The sequence below is a fragment of the Camponotus vicinus genome, unplaced genomic scaffold (genome assembly GCF_025532165.1).
Source record: "Camponotus vicinus isolate PSW18456_S1 unplaced genomic scaffold, iyCamVici1.0 SCAF_6, whole genome shotgun sequence".
NCBI classification, from domain to species: domain Eukaryota; kingdom Metazoa; phylum Arthropoda; class Insecta; order Hymenoptera; family Formicidae; genus Camponotus; species Camponotus vicinus.
In genome coordinates this window covers 13,273,685-13,298,472 of record NW_028141978.1, presented here as the reverse complement: position 1 = coordinate 13,298,472, position 24,788 = coordinate 13,273,685, and the positions used below count along the sequence as shown (strand labels likewise).

At 24.7% G+C, this 24,788-nt stretch overlaps 2 pseudogenes; both read left to right on the top strand.

The window, feature by feature from the left end:
• The first annotated feature begins 1,986 nt into the window (after positions 1-1,986).
• On the top strand, positions 1,987-11,357 carry LOC145973233 (aminopeptidase N-like; annotated as a pseudogene).
• Positions 11,358-16,331: 4,974 nt separating this feature from the next.
• LOC145973232 (aminopeptidase N-like) lies at positions 16,332-23,532 on the top strand (annotated as a pseudogene).
• The last annotated feature ends 1,256 nt before the right edge of the window (positions 23,533-24,788 follow it).

Here is a 24,788-nt window from a genome sequence, read left to right as displayed (position 1 = left end):
AATGTAGTGGAGAAATGTAAATTAACATTTTTTCTTCTTTGCCATGAAAAAACATTGCCTGTAGCAAATACAATATCAAAATAAAGCAAGTTATTCCGTTTATTGCTCATAATATTAGAACAATAAATGATAAAAATAGAAATAATTATTCACAAACGTTATAAGCAAAGTAAAAAACAATATTATACATCGCCGCACTTGTATAGGATTAGTGCCAAATAGAAAGTATAACATAAAATATCTCAAGTGATACGATATAGGCAAGTCTCTTTTATTTATTTTATACAATAAGCTCTTGAAGAAAAAATACTTTCTTATGAAAAAAATATAATATAATATACAAAATATCTTTATCTTATATATATTTAGGGAAGAATCTTCTCAATTTTAATTCTCTCTCGCGAATGTTTTCCCAGAAAAATTGTCCTTACAAAGGGAAGTTTTAAATATAAAAACAAGGAATATAAAAGAATACAAAGACTAAATAAATATATACGAATTAACTTCTATCGATGAGTAATATACTCCTGTGTTATGTATAACCAAGGCGATATCTATATAATACTATGTACATCACCTGTTATCCTGTTTATTATCTGGTATGCCGTATCTGTAACATGTTAGCGCCGTCAGTTTGTGATAGCCTCTTGAAGCTATAAGATCGCAGATTGACTGTTCATGCTTTTGATATTAAACCTATAATTGTGAGTTCAACAAATAGGGTAAGACATGAATTAAATATTCAATAAAATATTCTACTTCTACATTTCTTTTTTTTGAATGTATGCATATGGAGTAAGAAAGTGTGAAATAACAATCAACTATTTTATTTCTTAAAAGAGACATTTCTACTTTCGGTTGAATGTATTTATTTATTGCAAATACTATTTTCATTCCTTGCATATATGCTAGCTAACAATATATTTAGACATGTAACGGCATAATTTGACTTAAAATACAGAAAATGTAAAATACAGGCAACTTTTTTGACGTTATAAAATATGTGTATGTTCTACCTTTCATTGTCTCTATTAAATTATCTCAAAAATATTTAATACTATTTATATTTTGTTTTGAAACAAAATTTTTTTAATAAATATTTAGAATATATATTTTGTAAAGTTAATAATAAATATTCGCTAAAAAAAGTTATATAAATAGAATATGATAATTTAAATATATATAACGAATAAGAATGAAGAATGTGAGATAGGTTAATATTTTATTCGAATAAATTTATTCTATGACAAATGCTAACAAAGTGATTTTTAACATTTTTATGTTAAAAGTTTGATCCGAATAATTATATCAACAAAACTTTTAATAAATTTAATATCGGTTTATTGTTCGTTTATTCTTCGTTCGATTTTAATACAGCACTCTCTTAAGGTTGAAAGAAACAAACACACTTTGAAAGTAACATGTTAGTAAATACACAAAGTTCATCACGTACAGAAGTCAGTTGCTATAAAACGCAAAACATAAAAATATGTAAGAAGAAATCTTGAAAGTAATTGAATTTCAGAGAAATAAAAATTAAGATTAATGTGATTTCTCCTTTTCAGAATTACATAAGTACGTTCTTCAATAAGTTTATATTTTTAAATTCTATCGTATTTGTATTTGTATTTAACATTACGTTTGTATATATTTCTTGTACATATGTTTCTAATAACGGAAATGATTTATATAGATACCTGAAAGAAATTTAACATGAGATTATTAAAACTATTCTTGAGTAGTAGTATAATATACATTGCTGCAATAGCAATGAAGGATACTACCGATAAAGAATCGGATATCGTGCAATGCAATGCGTTAAATTACAATTTGTTAGACAATATATTTCCATTGCATTATAATATAAAGTTAAATTTTATCCACAATATCTTGGCGAGTGAATATGTAATCACTATTTATATCAAATATGCAACACAATTTATAAATTTTCATCTATCGAATTCAATAATAAAATCGATATCATTAATGAGTTCGGAATTAAAGCAAATTCCCAGTGGAAACATTTCTGAACTAAAAACAACAGATTATGATTTTAAAACCAATATTGTCCTCTGCAATTTCAATGCTACCATATTGCCAGGAATATACAATCTGCATATATGGTTCGAAATTCCGATTAATATATAGTAAGAGAGTTTTTCGGAATTCCGTACATGAACGAAAATGGAAATAAAAAGAGTAGGTAGAAGAATATATTAAAATATCAAAAACAAATTGTGTATATTTTTGTATTTACGCTTATAATTGTCTAACATTAGTAATTATTTACAAATCGTTAAAATGTAGCAGGTTGTTAATCATAATGGGTATCCCAACAAGAGAGCAGCAATTATTTCCGTTTTGGAACAAGTCAAAATCAAAAATTACTTTTGATATTTCCATAAAGCATCATCGAATTTATAAAGCTTTGTCGAATATGCCGATAGGAAAATCGTCTGAACTGTTATATGATGAAACATGGACACATTTTAACAAAACTGTTTTGAATTCTATAGATGATATAGCATTTGTGGTGTTTGATTTTCATCGATTCAAAATGACTGATACCATTAGCATGTGGTGCAGACCGCAATTGATACCGTATATAAAATTTGCGTCATATATTATTAAAAGTATTACTATGTACTTGAGAAATTATTGGAATAATTCGAAGAGTTTCCTTGAGTGGACTACTGTTTTATCTGAGAGCAAAGTAGATCATATCGCAATCCCGAATTTACAAGATGAAGTCAAACATATTTTGGGATTCGTCTTTCACAGGTAATATACACATATAATTAAAAATAGATATATATTATATAATAATTTAATAATAATCTAATGTATTTAAATAAAAATTTATATTAATATATCTAAAATTTTTCATACATTCATACAGCATACATATTAGTATAATAATTTTTAGAGAAACAGATATCATGTATAATGAAGAATTGGATACTATAGCACGCAAAATGATAATTGCACCCTCAATAGTACGTAAGATGATACAAAAATATGTTGGCAATCTGTTCAATCCATTTTATTGGTTTCATGTATGGTTAAATGAAGGCTTTAATGTATTTTTCCAAGTATATATTATCGATGAGGTAATTTTATCTTTAATTCTATTTTTGAAAATGCAGTCAAAGTAATTAATAGTACAACAATGTATACAGAAAATTCTTAAATATTTGCGTAAATTTTTTTGGATATTTTTTCAATTGAAAAATATGCTAATTCGAATGTAAAACTTTAGAGAAAGACACCAGACTCGAATCGTCTTGGCCTTGCCATATGTTGTCAAAGTCACTGTCTTGAGTAACATTCAAAAGATTTTAGTCGTCGCTCGTTGTTTATTAAAAAGTTATTAACAAAAAGAATTTCCACGAATTATATGCAACATGCGATTATATGAATTCCTAAGCAATGTTGATTTGACTTCTAAGTAAGTCAAGGTTATTTTAATTTTCTATGTTGTATATACGCTTTTGTTAATAACTTTTTAATAAGCAACGAGTGACGGCTAAAATCTTTCGAATGTTACTCAGGACAGTAACTTTGACAACATATGTCAAGGTCAAGACGATTCGACCCTGGTGTCTTTTTCTAAAGTTTTACCAAAACTAACATTATTAACACAAATTTTAATTTTATAACAAATAGGAGTCAGACGCGAATAGGAGTGCGCCATACGCTTGGCCGAAACATGGTGTTAATAATTATTAGTAATAGATATTTGTAAGCAAAATGAGAAATATCGAGGTAGAAGTATAAAGTCTGAATAGCTTAGTCGGGGGTAAGAGCAATCGTCCGACAAGCGAAAAATTCGGATTCGATTCTCGATCCAACTTCGCCCAGTCATTCTTCTCCCCGATGTTTCCTTAGAAGTGTAAAGAGGGATTTATGAAAAATCTCGGATTTTTTTTAAAACTTAATTGTACATTTGGTATATGGATCAAGAAAAATTTGTGCGCCATATACAATTAATCAATTTCATCGAAAAATTAATTTTCAAAAAATTATCATATATAATATACTATCATATATAACACTATACGCGTCTGGCTCTTCTTTGCTGTGAAATTTAAATTTGTGTTATTCATATTGTTATTTATATAAAGCCTTTTAATCCTTAATTGTTAAAATTATTAAAGAAATTATTAAAGAAATTATTAAAGAATTATTAAAGAATTTCTAACCTAAAATTATTAAACAAAAATCTTATAAATTTATTTTTTATGTAGTTATAAGAACATTTACTTTTTTTAAATCATGACCATAGACGTATAATATATAGACTACGCATTCCCACTCTCTCCATTGTTTTGGCAACGTCAAATTTTAGAAAGAGAGAGCTTATTTTTATGACAGTTTCTTCTTTGTCTAACGACGCGTGACGGGGGAGAGAAATCAAGACATATGTCAAATGTAGTGTTATGGTACCATATTAAATTTTTGCCCCACTCTTGTTATTGATAGATAGAGAAACTCACACCTCGAAACCATGTTATCTCCTTCTCAAATTTGTTCAACTTTTTAGCCAAACGCGAAGTCTATGTATTCTACGTCTATGACCATGACACACTTAAATATAAAAACACGCTTTGCTATAGTTTCAAACTTTATAATGTACAAAATATATAAAATTATGTTTAGCATCGATTGATTATAATTTTTTATATATGTCTTAACAACTTCTTTTTCTCGATTAATTTTACTCGAATTATACTTCTAGACTGTGCCAGATTTTCGGATGATGAATTTGTTTATAGTTCAAATTCAACATGAATTACTTGATCTCAATACTTATGTCAATTTAAGTTCTATAGAATATGAAGACGATATTAAAAATTATCTATACATTTTTCTTTCTCGTGTTAAAGGTATGTACATATAACATTGTATAAATAAACAAATAAGCTATAATTCAATATTATAAAGAAATCAATATCATAAAGAAGAATGAATATCAGAAGAATCAATTATAAACAAAGTTATTTGTAATTTGCAACTTATTTATTTACTATTTATTTATATATATTATTTACTTATTTATTATTATTTTATTATAATATTTTATTACAAATTAATTCTTGCTATGACAATAAGAAAATAATATCAAAATCTTAAGACCTATTTCCTTATATTGTTTCCAATTATAACATGTTACAATTGCACATGTTACAATTGCGAAAAATATGAAAAGACATAAATATGATTTTGTATAATGATTTAATTTATTAAATTTAAATATATTTAATTATAAACAGATTCTTCCTACACATATTCGAACAATTGTAATTACTGTATTTCAGAAACTAGGCTTTATTTTTTGAATATGTAAATAGTTCATTAATGTCAATATTATTCAATTATTTTATTGTGCGGTAATTCATTTCCATAAAGTTTACTTCTATTATAATTTTCTTATCAGTATAGCATTTTGATTGAGAATGTGTTCAATATCTTGCATAAAATATGTTTTTTTTTTTTAAATACGTTTATGGGCATCATGGCACTTGTCATGATTATGCCTATAATGAACTAAATTGAATGCTATATCTACATAATAGAAGACTTTCTTTTTGGTCTCACATTTTTACATAAAGTTATAAATGATTGCACTGATTGTTTCGATAACTTAATGTTACTCAATTGGCATATTCTGAATGCATCTCAGCTGAGCTTGTTTTTTCATGGGTGTTTTATCGAAATGCCTGTATATGGTAGATATACGTCTACTAATAGTTTGTCAACAAAAAGATATTCAGATAAGATTGATTTTTTTTATTCAAACGCTCATTCCCTTTAATAAACAGCCGATTCGATATCTTAGTTATATAGTATATATAAACAAAATAATTAAAAATTATCGTACATTTTTTTATGTCTGTTTTCACTTTTTCTTATTTTATTTTTTTCCTTTTTAATTTTTAATCATGTTATATATGTATTGTTTACCTCTCTTTTTTCTTATATCTTTTATTTTTTTATGATGTAATGCTATCACTATCACGACCAAAAAGAATTTGAGGTAAATGAAATTTATCAAATTTATCTAATCGTTTATACTTTCTATCTGTTATAATTATTATATTTTTTTGCTTGTTTTTCATTGAAATATACTAAATATTTTTTTAACTTTTGTTAGATAGGTTTAAATACGCAATCTTTGTTACTTAATTTTAATTTCAGATTTATTTATGTAACGAACTTATAAGCAATGCACAATAGGAGCATTTTAAATATATTATAAATTATTTTTTTATTTGTATCATTATAGGCTCCATCATATGGCGCATGTTAGAACGAACATTGTCGCGTAGTATATTTTCAAAAACTATCAACATATATTTGAACAACCAGTGAGTATAATATATTGTAATATAATAATATAAATACATCGTAGTAAAAAAGAAAACCCAAATATACAGGGTGATACATTTTAATCTTGACAGAGAAATATTTCGAAAATATGCAATTTTACAAAAAAACTTTCCAAATAAAAGTTGTATGGTATAGAGGGGGACGTACAATGGTGACTTTCATTTGACCTTGAGATGTCTACTTAAGGTCAGATGAAGGTCAACTTAAGTTTTTTAAATAGAAGTCCCTATTTTTTATTATTTATTCTTGTAGCTTATCTCGAGAGCTTTCCAAAACACTATAATAAAGTATTTCTTCATTGAGTACTTTTCGAGTTATGAGGCTTGAAATAATTTCTTAATTTTACATAAACCATAAAATATCTAATAAAATATTTATTTTCCGATTATCTTACCTTAATACTTTTATGTACAAAATAATGAGAGGAATCAATTGGTGTAAAGGAAAAACATGGTTGCATTTAAGAAAATATGTAATTGTTAATTGCAATTTACATATTTTTTCTTCGAAACAATTGCTTAATGAAGAAATACTTTATTATAGTATTTTGGAAAGCTCTCGAGATAAACTACAAGAATGAATAATAAAAAATAGGGCCTTCCATTTAAAAAACTTAAGTTGACCTTCATCTGACCTTAGTAGACGTCTCAAGGTCAAATGAAGGTTACCATTGTACGTCCCTCTCTATACCATACAACTTTTATTTGGAAAGTTTTTTTGTAAAATTGCATATTTTCGAAACATTTCTCTGTTAAGATTAAAATGAATCACCCTGTATAATAAATTTGACAATATGTTTTCTTTCTTTATTGTTTAAAAGAGATACATATTTGAAGAGTCTCAGATTTCCGCTGTTATTTTTATTTATGAATGTTTCTTGAATGAATTTCAACTTGAGTTTTTCTTAAGAAATAAAGTACAGTTTAATCATTTTTAAATTACAAACTGTGTAATGCAAATTATGTAATATTTCAAATGCAAATTATATAATATTTCAAAAACCAAGTAACATACAAACGTATGGATAGTATAAAATTTGAAAATGAAAGTGAAAAAAGATAATGAAAAAAAAATTTTCAAATGTGACCATTTTTGACGGTTATACTTATTTGAAGTTTTGCGAAAATTTGACATTAAATTACATATGCAATAATTTTGTTGACGAGTGTATTAAATATTAAATTATATTTTAAAATTAAAAAATTTCTATATTTCTATGAAACTTACATTATAACATTAAAATGTGTAACTATAAATTACGCAAATTATGATTTTCTTTTACGATGCTGATCAATTATACACAATGTTTAATATTATTGCCACAATGTTAAATCTTATAGACATGTTAAGCCTTTGGAAACAACTTCCGATAATTTATGGAATGTTATACAAACCATCATAGATGAATTAGATTATAAGTATCAGTTTAATGTAAAAAGTATGGTATATTCGTGGGTTATGCAGACATGTTTTCCCACATTGGAGGTGAGGCGAAATTATTCTAATAATATTGTAACTATATCAGCACAATTTCACAACAAGTTGGATGAGAAACAATATTATATACCTATTACTTATACTACGGAATCAAAGTCCAATTTTATCATAACTTGGTCAAATATTTGGTTAACACCATCGAATTCAAAAATTGAACTCTTTGTTGAGAAAGATCAATGGATCATTTTAAACTTACAACAAGCTGGTAAACAATGAATGATAAACTTTTTTATTATCTATTATATTGTATGTATAATTTCAACATTGTGATAATAATCAAACCAATTTAAGTTCAAACAAAATTTCTAGCATTAAAGTTTTTCAAAATTATTGAATTATCATATGTAAGGTTTTAATTAAAAACAGTGAAGAAACATGTCAAATCTAACACACACACACACATATAAAGATAGTAAATAAATAAATAGAAAACAAAAACATCTTTAAATATAATAATACATTTAATATCAAAATATCTTTAACATTTTAAAATATGTTAAATCAATATATGTAATTTCAAAGTACCTAATAATCGATAAAAGCAATTTGTTTTATAATAGGATACTATGGTGTCAATTATGAAACTGAGAATTGGCGAAAAATTGCGCGATATTTAAATTCTGAAGAATACAGAAATATACATGTTCTCAATCGAGCGCAAATCATCGATGACGCATTTCATTTTGCGATAGAGAAGAAACTTGAATTCTCCGTATTTTGGGAACTCGTTAATTATTTGCGAAAAGAGGAAGATTATATAGCATGGTATCCTATGATCAAAGCTTTTGAATTTATGTCGAATATTTTCGCATTCTTTGAATTTTATCCTCAATTCAAGGTAAACACAAAATCTAGAAATTTTCTATTGAGCCAATGCATAATACAAATCATAATCGTGATTTCATATATCGATATACCGATAGTGAAATAAATTTTTAAAAATTAGATTCATGTAGAGAATTGAAAAAAATGAACTTAATGATATAGTTTCTTCTTCGCTAACAAAACTCAAAAATTTAATTTCAAGAGACGCTTAGTTTTTAAATTTAATAATTACAAAACGTAATAAAAAGGAAGACCGTGGCGCAGGATGTTAGAGCGTAAAGAACATAGAAATAATAATAAAAGCTCTAAGAGACATAATATATTAATAATCAGTTAGATATAAAAATACAAAAATATGTCTGAAAAAATTGATTCGATTGAAAAAAGAAAATAATACATACGTATGTTTCGATCTTTTCAAGATCCTTTTTAATGTTCGGAATGTCGTTAGAAAATAAATAATTAATAATTACATTTTTTAAATTTTGAATTATTCGAATTGCTATTTTCTTGTAATATTAATATTGTGAAATTTAGAGTATAAATAATATAAATTATACTTAATTTTAGAAAATTATAGAATACAATTACAATTATTTGCTTTATATTAATTTTCCTCGGTTATAAAATATTTGTGGCGATATTAGAAACTTCATAAAATATTTTATACAAATTGACTTAAATTTTTAATTTTATCACATTCTATATAGCACATATTAATCTATTTGTAAATATCTGTTTTATAAGAAACGAGTATTTACAAATTTGAAATTTTTAAAACCGATATTTGTACGTGATATGTACATTTAAGACATATTTATATATAACATCGAAAAAAGAAGATATGAAAAAAATTTAAATAAAATGATGCTTTTTTAGGAAGTGCGAAAGCCGCTTGAATTAGAATGGAATTTGTTCAGCAAAGATAGCTGTGATGAGCGTACTGAATGTTTAAAGCAAGAACTCGCAAAGTGGAAATGTCTTATGAATGATTACATATGCAAAGAGACGGCATATGAACAATTGAAATGGAATCTGATAAATCCTATAAGAAACAAGTAATTCTTCTTATAATACTTGATTTTTTATAGAGGTATTTTTTATATGTGCATGTTTGAGAAATTAATTATGATTTGCGTCAAAAATTATTTATGTAATACTAGAACAATTAGCACAATTTCGCTAGAATATTTTTACTTATTTTCTGAATTTTCTTCTGTAGACTTTCGCCTGGATGGAAGAGGTGGACATATTGTAATGGTTTGAAAACGCCAGATCATACTATATGGATTAAAAGTTTTAATTTTTCCATGAAAGAGATTGATTACACAATTTTAGAGTGTTTAGCTTACAGTGAAAGTTTTATAATTATATTCAATTATATAGAGGAAAAATTACCAGCTAGTTTTGAAACATTTCGACATAATTTTATGAACAATTTTCTATCTTATAATCAATCCAAATCGGTAGAGAAAACTGAAACCTTATGTGCTAATATTTTTATTTCTACTCTTGCCAAAAATACTAAATATATGCTTAAAGATATATTAAAATATATCAGAAAATTTATAATTTATTACGGGTAACAATTCATATTTCATAATTCAAAGTACATAGCTACGAAAGTTTACTGTACATATTAATTATAAATATACTATTTTGTTCTGATAGGAAAATCAATGAGGTGGCGGTATTAATTGTTATAATTAACAATGTGTATTCTGAGGAACAATTGGGCGAGGTAATTTTAATGAGTCAAAGTTCGATATTTATCGTTAAATTTTTATTATAAAATTTATTTTTTACAATATGTTGTTTGAAGATCGATGTTACACACATTTTTGCTAGGTAGAAGTGCTAAAATTGAATTTTTTGATAGTAAACGTACGTTTGCAAATTCATAATTTTAACACGATCCGAAAATAATACTTTCATATTGTTCAGAGCCTTGCTAGAGATGTTAAATTTTTGATAGAATCAACAGAAACATAGTCCGACATTGCCATGCATACAACGACAAATTAGCTCATTTTGAGTAATTGTTGTTTGAAACATTTTTTGAAAAAAGAAAAGAACAAAACAATAATTTGAAAATAAAAATATAACAAAACACTTCTATTGCACTTCCTTTGCCGCTCAATCAGTGTATAGGAAAATAGGTCTCATAAATCGACAGCCCGTGCAGGACTTTAGTATGCACCTACCACGCAACGTTTGATAGGTTGTCTTCATTAAAACGCTAGACTAAAAGTATTATTTTTTTATTTGCTATCGCATTGAAACTATAAATTTGCGAATATAAGTTTATTATCAAAAAATGTTCAATATTAGCTCTCGTACCTACCAGAAGTTCGTAACAACGAATAAAACACACAATTTGTATATGTTATATATTTTATATACAATCTTCTACATATTTTGTTTTATAATTCTGTCAATAATGAAACTTTGATTGTATAATAATGCGATAACATTTACGAAATCATTTACTGATGATAACTTAAAATAATCTTTTTTAGATAAAAGAATTCATTAAAAAGGAGGTTGTACAATCAATTCTTTCGGATGTTGAACGTAAAATAGAAACACGCTGGTCAGAGATTGAAAAACAGACAATATTTCTTCAATCTTTAATCATTGATTAAAAATATAAAGATCTATAACGCGATAAACTATTTGGAAACCGAAAATGTAGCATAATTGTTTTAAGATATATGAATTGATGTATGTAACCGCTATTATATGTTAATCACTATTTTCATATAATTGTTAATAATTCTTTAATTGTTTTTAATTATATTTTAAGTTATTTATACATATGTTGGTCTTTTTATAAGATTTAATATTTATATAGATAGTTACGAATTATATTTACGTAATATTTATTATAAATACATATATGTATATACACACACACACACATATATATATATATATACATATTATAATAAGTATTACATATTTATACGTATTTATAATATTATGTACTTATAATAAATATTTATATATACATGTATGTATTTATCATAAATATTATTATATACATATACATATAAATTTATGACATTAATTTAATATTCTTAAATATATATGTTTACTTAACATTATAATTCGGATGTATTAATTAAATTAGCAAGTATGTGTATTAAATTTAAAATATATAGATTGAAAATATATAGAAAATATAAAACTTGATACTTTTATTACTCGCTATTATAATAATAATTACCTTTACAATTTTTAATTAATCCAAAAACGAAAAGTAGATAAATAATTACACTTTATAATCTTTGTAAATGATCTTCTTCTTAATCTATGCTTATACATATAATACGAAAACATTTAGCATTATATAAGCAGTTCAATTAAATATGTCATTAAGACTGCATTTATCATGTATTTTTCAATAATCGACCAAAACACTTATTCGATACCAACGAATTCAAAGTTGTGTGTTTAATTCATTATGAATATTGATAATCTGTGAAGAGAGAAAATATTTCTTGATCTTTAAACCTATAAATTTCAATCTTCAATCAAAATAGATCAAATCGAAAAACAACGAATATTCCTTACATCTTTGAAATAAAAAAGTTATCAACGAAGAGTGGAGAAATGTAAATTAAGATTTCTTTAATTTTTCTTTTTTCTTTGCTATGAAGGAACACGGCCAAGCAAGTATAACATCAAAATAAACAGCTATTTTGCAGACCCGTTTATTGCTCATAAAATTAAATTAAGAAATAATATAGAATAGAATTAATTTTTTATAAACAATATAAGCAATTAATTTTTATATCATATATTAAATAAAGATGCTCATTATCTTGTTTTTGTAACCGTTTATCATTTGTAATCGCCATAATAAAGAAATACCTGTATATAATCGAATGATGTAATTCCAAATTTTGTAATTCACAATTGAACTTTCCGCAATTAAAGAAATAATATTATAAACATCCCGGAGTATCATAGCGAGAGAAATATCGTTTTTCGAATTAATGAATATGTCAATGTATGGGACAAATATTTCAACCATTACATTAACATTCCGATTGTCGCTCATTTTTCGAACATGCAAAAAAGGTTAATATATGAACTCAACATATTTCCCATAATTTTATTTCTAAATAGCCTTAGAGGTATATATATAAAGTCCGATAAATTAAAATGCTCGGAAACTTTATTCGATGATATCGTGTGTTCCGTTTTACGATATTTTATATTTGTTAGCTTTTTCATGATGCATTCTTCGCTCTTTTAGTAGAAGATAATATGTATAAATTTATTCGCAATATTAATATAATTTTTGTTATTCTCTTCTCACATAGTCGATAAGTGATCTCATAATATTGGTATAAATTTATCGACGTTCATAAAGCTATTTTGAAAATTCATAGTACATATTTCAGAGCCATAACTGCATAAAAAATAACAGCAGTAAACACCTACAAGTTGAAACAAATATTATATTTATTAAAAACTTCGTAACTAAATTTGGTAATTATGCATAAAAAGGGCCCACCTTCGCACAAATGCGTTATTGACGTATGTTGTGAAGATATTATCCCTGATTAACATTCTGAAGGTTTTAGCCGGCGGTCGTTCTTTATTCAAAAGTTATTAACAAATAAATGTGAGAAATATTGACATAAACATTCTACTTTATTTGTTCATCGATTTGCTTTATTTTTAAATATGTTATAGGGGAGATCTTCCCGAGTAATTTCGTATATATATATATATATATATATATATATATAAGGGTCGGACTCAAATAGCTTTGGAGATATAGACTGAAAAAGGATAAAAATAATAAATACAAAAATAAGGTAAACCTTTGGAAAACTCACCTATATGAAATAATAGGTAAGAATACCCAATTTCTACATATTTTTACCTCCTGAACACGAATATGAAACTTAAAAATGGCGGTCGAACTCGCAAGTCGAAGAAAAACGCAAAAAAGGTAAATTAAAGATAAATAAAAAAAAGGTAATTAATTTAAATTTATATAAAATTTAATACAATTTAATACAATTTATTGCGTCATAAAGTGAAATTCTCTATCAAATGTTATCGAACATTTTCACCATTCCAACATCTTATATTAAATCATTCTACAATTCTTGCGTACTAGAAAGGAAGATGTGAAGACTTATTTACTGTGTCAATATTGTTTTCTATGCATTAATATAAAAAAATTTCTCTATTTATTACTTAGTCGTTTCACTGTTAAAAATAAACCATTTAGAAATTCGAAAATTTAAATAAGCATATTTTTTAAGCAAGGGAATATTTATACTATTATTTGCAATCATTTTATTATTACTTAGTTGTTCTGAGTTAAAAGCAGAAAATGTGCAATTAAAATTTATTGAAAATTTTACTGACATTTAAATCATTCCGTCAATGACATGATTAACTGTATATTGCTTTATATTATAACGACTAATTGATTTGTAATCGAAATTTTATAAATCTATCTTGTGGCTACTATGACGATGCATGATGAAAACTATCCCTAATTTCTATAATTAATAATTTAGAATCAATTCTATGTGAAAAAAATGGATTTTCAGCCTCTATAGCGATTAAATGATCGAATATATTAATTTGCGTACAAATTAATGCCAAATAGGAAATATAGTGTAAAATATTTTAATGATATGGATATTTTAATGACATCTCTTACGATACGATATGAACAATGCTTTTTTATTTATTTTACATTCTTAAACTTAGTTAAATTAAATTCTGGAATTTTCTAAAAAAGATATAATAAAGATATAATATATAAAATACAGAATATTTTTATCTTATATATTGAGTGTACACGCGATTTCTCAATTAATTTTATCTTGCAAACGTTCCAGAAAAATCATCGTTATAAATAAAAACTTTAAATGTGAAAACGGAATACAAAGAATGTATACAAAAAGACAACATATAAAAACAAATATATACATATTAATTTTTATCGATAAGTAAAATATTCCTATGTTATATACACATACAATCAAGGTGTGTGTAAAATATTTACAAGACGTGCGCGCGCACACACACACACACACACACACACACACATACACAATGTATCTTGTATATTTACTATCAGGTATGCCGACAGTGCCGTCAGTTTATAACAGTCTTTTGAAGCGATAAGATTGCTGTTGAATGTTTATTTGGAATTAAACTTAACTTAAACGTCTGGTTCAACAAGCAGAGTAAGACTTTATATAAATTAATTTACTTAAATAAATTTACAATAAAATATTTATAAATCTCCTTTTCTTTGAATGTATATATACAAAAATACGTTGAATAATAAGGCAGTTATTTTGCTTCTTAAACGAGACATTCCTTTTCAAAAGATATGTTTCTATATTGCAATTATTATTTTTATTTTCTATAAATGATGTAGCTAATAAGAAGATATTTAAAAGTATATTGTAATAACATCATTTAATCATATTTTGATATTGAAAATATGAAATCTCTCTAAGCCAAGTATTTATTGACGTTATAATATTATTATATGCGTTTAAATTTACACACACCATAGCTATAAAATTATATTTAAAATATTTAATGTTATCTGTATTTTGTTTTTAAAAATTTTTTTTTAATGAATGCCTAAAGCCAATGTTTCTCAAAAATTCTCTCCTAATGTTACTTAAATAGAACATTTTTAATTAAATATGTAATTAACGCGAATGACGAACGAGCAGTAGATTAATATTTTGTCCGAAAAAATGAAAGTGACATGACATATACTAATATCGTCTTTTTTTCATATTCTTTTATACATATACTAATATCGTCTTTTTTGATCCGAATTGTTATATCAATTAAGTTTCAAATAAACTTTATTTTGGTACATGTTTATTGTTCGTTCGTTTTTAATACATCTCTTACTTAATATTAGGAGAGACATATAAACTTTGAAGATAACATGTTAGTAAACATAAAATCCACTCATAATATCCGGCTATATTGAGAATATCTCTCCATTTCTCATATATTTTAATGCTTCTATAAATTTAACATGTATATGTAAGGAAGAAATTAAAGTTTTTAAAACTTGTTATACATATAGAATACTAGAATATGAAGAACACAGAAATATGTAATTGCACTAGAAGTAATCATAAAGATGAAATTGAACTTGAAATAAACAAATAAAATTACTGTTTAATTTGTTTGTTCTTTTCGGAATCATCTAAACATGTTCTTTATGTTTTCCAATATTCATTTTCAAAAAAATTATCTAATATAACATTTCATTAAGTTATAATTACTTTTTATTAATGATTTCTTTTATTTATAAATAAATTGTATTGTGTTGTATCTTTCTTTATATAAATCTTGTACTGCACAATTACTATTTATATTATTCATGCAACGCAAAATATAAGTTTTCATATGCTGGACCCAATAAATAATGTAAGGACGTGGAAATTAACGCAAAATAACAGTGAAATGAATGTTTGTAAAAACATATCAACAAATTATTATGAAAACAATACATTCGTGTTCAATTGCGAAAATGTCTTGTTGCCTGGAATGTACAATCTATACATAAAGGTTAAAATTCCAATTAATATCGCAAAAACTCTTTCGGAACTCCGTACATAAACAGAGATCAAGAGTATGTAAAAAAATATATGAAATCATATGAAATGATATTGAAATAACAAATTGTATCTTTACGCATTCTGCGCTTATAATTGTCTAAAGTTAACCATTATTTAAAGCATATAGTTAAAATGTGGCAGGTGGTTAATCACAACAGGTATCCAATTAAAAGAACAGCAAATATTTCCGTTTTGGAATAAGCCCGAATTAGGAATTACTTTTGATATTTACATAAAGCATCATCGGAAGTACAGAGCTTTGTCGAATATGCCGATACGAACATCTAGACCGGTAGAGGATGATATGGTGTGGATATATTTTAACACGACTGCTTTAATCTCCATAGATAATGTAGCATTTATATGGTGTTTGATTTTCATCGGATTAACTTGAATGAGACTGTTAGCATGTGGTGCAGATCGCAACTGATACCGCATGTAAAATTTGCGCTATATGTTATTGAAAATGTTACTATGTACTTGAAAAATTATATATATTGGCATAATTCAGAGAAAGTCGTTGAGGGCACTCTTGTTTCATCTGAGAGTAAAGTGGATCATGTCGCAATCTCGAATTTACAAGACAAAGTCAAAGATATCTTTGGATTCGTCTTTTACAGGTAGTATATGTAATTAAAAATAGATATATATTCTATAATAAGTTAAGGTATTTAATTAAAAAATTATATTATTATCCGAAATTTTTCATACATTTATAAAGTAGACATATTAGTATAATCATTTTTAGAGAAACGGATATCATGTATAATGAAGAATTAGATACTATCGCACGCAAAATGATAATTGCACCTTCAATAGTACGTAAGATAACACAAAAATATATTGGCAATCTATTGTGTCCATCTAATTGGTTTCAATTATGGTTAAACGAAGGTTTTGCTATATTTTTCCAAACAGATATTATCGATAAGGTTATTTTATTTCTTAAATATAAAGAAAATATATTTTCCAAATTTTTTAAGAATTCATAATTCTACACAAAGAAATTTAATAAAAAATAAGGAATGTATGTGTTTATATTTAAATTATTAAGGAAAGAACAAACATTATTTTTAACAGAAGCACTTAATAAAGCCAATTTGTATATATACTTTAAGTCTTTTATTTTTCATTAATTATATTGATTATATTGCATTTAGGCTTTACCAAATTTTCGGATAATGGATTTATTTGTAGTTCAAATTCAACAAGAATTATTCGATTTAAATTCTTATTTCGTTATCAATTGTGCTGTAGAATATGATAGTTACCTGGAAAATTATTTATTTCCTTCTCTTTCTCATTTCAAAGGTATGTAAATAACATTGAATAAATAAATTTTAAACATCTGAAAGTTAATTTCATGAAAAGTTAAATATGTAAATTATAAACAAATGTATTTGTAATTTAACTTTATTATTATTATCATATTTTATTATATTTTGTGCAATGACAGTATTAAAAGAATATGTAAAACTAAAAACTAACTTCTCTTTTTTGTATAGTTTTTATTAAATTACATAATATAATTTTTAAATTATAACTGTAAATATCTATCTACTATTGAAATTAATGTTTTTACATATACTTAATTATTTGCTATATAATTGTTACAATTAGTTGCAAACTTTGTTACAAAATTAGTTTTAATTAAATGCTATTTAAAAACTTATGTATTACGAAAGGTATTTTAAATTATAATTTATTAAATCATTTCTTTTTAATTTCAATAATCATAGGTTCCATTATATGGCGCATGTTAGAACAAATATTATCGCATGACGAATTTTCAAAAGTTCTCAACATATATTTAAAAAATCAGTGAGTATTATATTGTAATGTAATATATGTATGTAAATTGTATAGGAAGAGAAAATCTAAATTTACATATAATAAGTTTGACAATATACATCCTTTTATTATTTAAAAAATATGAATATTTTAAGAGTCACATTTATATCCTGTTATATATTTATAAATTTTTCTCGAATAAATTTCAACTCGAGTTTTTTATACTAAATAAGTGATAGAGATTGATAGTTTCCGAATTATAAACAATTCAAACTAAACAATCTTTGGCGAAACAAGTTTTACCAACATGCGGATAATATAAAAATTACTTTAATTTTTGTAATAAAAATTAAAATAATTATTTATGCATATTAAAATTATATTGTAAAGTTTAAATATTTCTATGTTAGTAATAGTTTAATTTTTTATATATACATAAGTACGAAGAAAATTGTGTAAATTGTTATTTTCTTTTTTATGATGCTGATTATACATAGTGTTTAACATTATTAACATTTACCATCATGTTAAATCTTATAGTTACACTAAGTCTATGGAAAAAACTGCTGATAATTTATGGAATGCCATGCAAAGTGTCATAGATGAATGGGATTCCGAGTATCAGTTTAATGTGGAAAGCACAGTATATTCCTGGGCCATGCAGAGATGTTTCCCCGTGTTGGAGGTGATGCGAAATTATTCTAATAATATTGTAACTATATCAGTACAATTTCACAACAAGTTGGATGAGAAACAATATTATATACCTATTACTTATACTACGGAATCGAAGTCCAATTTTACCATAACTTGGTCAAATATTTGGTTAACACCATCGAATTCAAAAATTGTACTCTTTCTTGAGAAAGATCATTGGATTATTTTAAATTTACAACAAGCTGGTACAAATTCAATGATAAAGTTATATTTTATTTGCTTATATATATATATATATATATATATATATATATATATATATATATATATCGATTCCTCACAATATTTCCGAAAAAATTATAAGAGTAAGATAGCCAAAAATTGAATAATTTATGTGATATTTTAAATTGATAAAAGATTACTTTAAGTTGACAAAATTTTACATAAATCATAAAAAATATCTCGTAAAATATTTATTTTTCGACTCTTACAATTTTTCGATTATTTTATGAATAATTTTATTATTTATCATATATTGTGTATAATGTCAACATTATGATAGCAGTCAAATCAATTTAAGTTTAAAATTTCTTACACATTAAAGTTTTTCAAAATTATTAAATTATCATTATATATAAGGTTTTAAATAAAAATAATAAAGAAACATATAAAATCTAACACATACACACAAACACACACACACACGCACACACAAATAAAAAACACAAATATCTTTAAATATAATAATACATTTAATATCGAAATATCTTTAACATCTCGAAATATGTTGAATCAATATATGTAATTTTAAAATATCTATTAATCTACGAAGCAATTTATTTTATAATAGGATACTATCGTATCAATTATGATACCGAGAATTGGCGAAAAATTGCGCGATACTTAAATTCTGAAGAATACAGAAATATACATGTTCTCAATCGAGCGCAAATCATCGATGACGCATTTCATTTCGCAATAGAGAAGAAACTTGAATTGTCCGTATTTTGGGAACTCGTTAATTATTTACGAAAAGAGAAAGATTATATAGCATGGTATCCTATGATCAAAGCTTTTGAATTTATGTCGAATATTTTCGCATTCTTTGAATTTTATCCTCAATCCAAGGTAAACACAAAATCTAGAAATTTTCTATTGAGCCAATGCATAATACAAATCATAATCGTGATTTCATATATCGATATACCGATAGTGAAATAAATCTTTAAAAATTAGATTCATGTAGAGAATTGAAAAAATGAACTTAATGATATAGTTTCTTCTTCGCCAAAAGTAAAAAATCTCATTTCAAAAAAATATGTAAATTTAAAAGGCATGTTTTTTTAAATTTAATAACTACATGTTATAAATTTTGGACTATTTGTATTCGGTTTATCCTATAATACTAATATCGTGTAGAATTTACATTTTAAATAATATAATTTATATTTAATTATATAAAATTATAGGTTACAATTACAATTATTTACATTATATTTATTTTCTTTCGTTATTAAATATTTATGGCGGATATTAAAACTTGGAAATACTTTGCATAGACTGAATTATATTTTTAATTTTATTCAATTATATACAATACATATTAATCCATTTTTAAATGCTTATTTTTTTAAAAAATTTGTAAATGATTGTTTTATAAAGAAAATTTACAAATTTTTAAAATCGATATTTGTGTGACATGCAGCATATTTAAATTAGATCAATTAAAAACAGAGGATCGCAAAGCAAATTCATCGACATATCAATATATACAAAGTTGCATCATATCTAAATACATATATTATTGACATATATATACATATATATATATATATATATATATATATATATATATATATAGGGGAGACCGGACACAAAAGTAACATTTTTTGTACTATACGTCACTAATTAATTATCGTTAGAGATATAAAAAAAAGATTATATGTTAAAAAACTCCATTTATTGCTCTATTACTATACCTATGTTTCCATCTCAAATAATAAATATTTAAAGAATTATTATATAGCTTTTCGCAATTACGTTGATTGTTACTTTTATCCTGGGGGCCTGAAACGAAAATAACATAGTCTGGGGATAAAAGTACCAGTTCTTATTTTCGGAATAAGATAAATATGACTTTTTTCAATTTAAGGCAACTTTTATTATAATCTTTTATTAAGCAAGATAACTTTTTTTTTAAATTTGTATTATATTATATTAAAATAAAAAATAAAATAAATATTTATTTTTATCATCTTTGAAAAACTTAAAAGAAATAATCTTCGTTAAGCAAAATAATTATAAGTAATATCATAAAATAATTATACTTAATATCACACCAGTTTTGTACTTTTCTAAGTCTAAATAATAGTTTAATTCTAAATAATAGTGTAAAAATTGTATGATAACTACTTATACAAAACAGATTGATATCTATTCCGAATCACAATTATGGCATACGTAATAATAATCGCCTTTGGTACAATTATTATGGGACCAGCCCTTACATTCTAAGCATTGAAACATGTTACTTTCGTCCACAGAGGGTTATGTTACTTTTGTCCTCAAACGTATTTTTTAGAATAAAAGTATTACCTAAATATGATGCAAGACTTAGCCAAATCAACTATAAAAACTTATGAATACATTTTAGAAGAATGCACCGGCAAATAATTACGCCAATATATACACTTTAATTAGGCATAGATACAAAAAAACTAAAACAAGAAATACTTAGGTGAATAATGCAAATACACTAACTTCACTCCTGCATGTGCAACCGACGCGATCGTTCTACAACAATTAGCTGAAAAGGAAGAGAATCGGGGCGTACGCGTTTGACTATATAGTACAAATTATTCAATATATTGTGTAGTTTAGTAGGAGGCTTGTTACTTTCATGACGCTGTTACTTTTGTCCCCGGTCTCCCCCATGTATATATATATATATATATATATATATATATATATATATATATATATAATTATATCACATTTAAATACATTTATTATTGATATATATATATATATATATATATATATATATATATATATATATTGATATATATATATATATATATATATATATATATATATATATATATTGATATTGATATATATATATATATATATATATATATATATATATATATATCAATAATAAATGTATTTAAATGTGATATAATTTATTTATATCATTATTCAAATAAATGATCGGTTAATATGGATATTGTAGTATATATAGTTGACGCTATAAAATTTTATTAAAATAAACACTTATTAAAATAAAATTTTTTAGTAAAAATACCTATACATTTGCACATATATTAAATCTATTTCTGTAAATAAAGTGAAAGAAATAAAAAGATGCTATATTTTTTGCCGAATTTTAGGAAAAATTAAAGCTTGAATTTATAGCATGGAAACTTGAAATAGATTTGTGGCAAACCGAAAATAACGATGATTATTTTACATGTATTTTAAAGCAAGAACTCGCAAAGTGGAAATGTATTATAGTACATGATGTATCATGCAAAACGAAGGCCTTTCAACTGATGCAATGGCATCTAAAAAATCCTAAACAAAAGTAATTCTTTCTATAATACTTGATTCTTTATAGGAATATTTTTTATCTTGTGCATATGTTTTAGAGAAATTAATTATCACTTATATCAAACATTATTTATGTAATACTAGAACAATTAGCACAATTTCATTACAAAATATTCTTTTCTGAATTTTTATAGATTTATGCCCGGATGGAAAAGATGGATATATTGTAATGGTTTGCGAGAGACAGGTCGTTTATGGTATACAGTTTTTGATAATTACATGAAAGAAATGGATCATACAATTTTAGAATGTCTTGCTTACAATAAAAATTCTGAAATCATAATCAATTATTTAGACAAAAAATTACCAGAAATTTATTTACACCATTCTTTTAAACTACCTTTTGATCAAGTTAACTCAACAGAAGCTTTAATTGCTAATACTTTTCTTTCTGCTATTGCGAGAAATGCTAAGTTCATGCTTAAAGACATATTAAATAACTTCCAAAAAATAAAATACAGGTAAAAACATTGCTTAATGAACATATACACGTATTGCACACAGCAAAGATATATTATATACACATAGGCACATGAAAATTGATTGAATTAATTATAATAAACTTATTGTTTGTTCTCGTAGATCAGTCAGCAAGATTGCAACATTAATTGTTATAATTAACAATGTGTATTCCGAGATACAATTAGACGAGGTAAATTTTTATGAATCAGAACTCCATACACTTATTATGTCTTATTATAAAACATATTTAAATGTGATATAATTTATTTATATCATTATTCAAATAAATGATCGGTTAATATGGATATTGTAGTATATATAGTTGACGCTATAAAATTTTATTAAATTTTTTTATATTAAATTTACTCACTATGATATTGTAACATATTTTATATAATCTTCTCCTATAATTCTATTTATAATGATACTTCGAATGTGTGATAATGAGGCAATTATAAAATCATTTATTGCTGACAATTGTTAAAATCTTTTTTAGATAAGAAAGTTCACCAGAGACGAGATTAGAGAATCCAGATATCCCTTTGAAACTCTTGATGATATTGAACGCAAGATAGAAACACGATGGTCGGAGATCGAAAGACAAATAAAATATTTTCATTTCTTATTTAGCTATTGAAAAACTAGATTTATAAAACATTGAATTGTTTAGAAGTATCAAAAATATATCATGTTTGAGATAATAATGTTTAAGATAATATTTATAAATTTATATATATACTAAATCACTATAATAAATATCAAATCAGTAATAAATCGGTATATATAACTATTAATAATTTATATAAGCGTTAATAATTTTTAATTGTTCTTAATTACGTGAACGTTTTTAACATTATATTAGCCTTTTGTAATGTCGATTTAGTATTTATATAGATGTTAATTGTATTTACGTAAAATATATTGTGTGCGTGTGTGTTTGGTAAATACACACAGCATTTCTTTTTGCATCTCTGATTCAAATTCAAACTCGAAAGTTTATTGTTTGTATCAATTATGTATTTACTATTTTGTTTTTATAAGCCTGTTGATAAGATTGTGGCATTAACTGTTATAATTAACAATATGTGTTGTAAGGGAGATTTGAACGTTTAATTTTAATGAATCAGAATTATATATATGTATATATATATATATATATATATATATATATACATATTTATTTGTTAAAAATTTATTATAACGTTTATTTCTTACAATACACGGTGTTTCAAGGTCGATGTTATAAATTCTTATGGAATAGATGGATGTGCTAAAATTGAGTATTTTTTGACAATATATTTATGTTCGCAAATTCGTAATTTCAACGTGACAATACAAAAATGATACTTTGCATATATTAATGCCTTGATAGAAGTGCTAGATTTTTGATAGAATTAACAGAAATTGATGGTCGTTATCGTACATGCAACGATGAAGTAAATCAGTTTGGATAGTTATTGTAATATTTTTTTAAATAAACCAAAATAATAATTAAAAGAAGTCATAGAAAAAACACTTCTTGCAGTTCCTCTACCGCTCAGAGAGTAAGAAAAAAGGTCCCAAATAGACTAGCCCATCGCCGGTGCAGGACTCTAATATGCACGTACCATGCAGTAGCGTTGTCTTCATCAAGACACTAGAATGAAAGTATCATTTATTTGTTATGGTATTCAAACTATAAATTTGCAAACATAAGTTTATTGTCAAATAAATGTTTAATTTTAGCCCTTATGGCATAGCAATTGATAAGATACCATGAAACTCTGTGTATATGTTATATATTTTATAAATAATTTTCTGCGTATATTCTTTTATAATTATGTAAATAATGAGATTCTGCTTGCATAATAATGCAACAATTACGAAATCATTTATTCATGATAATTGCTAAAATAATTTTCTTTAGATACAATATTT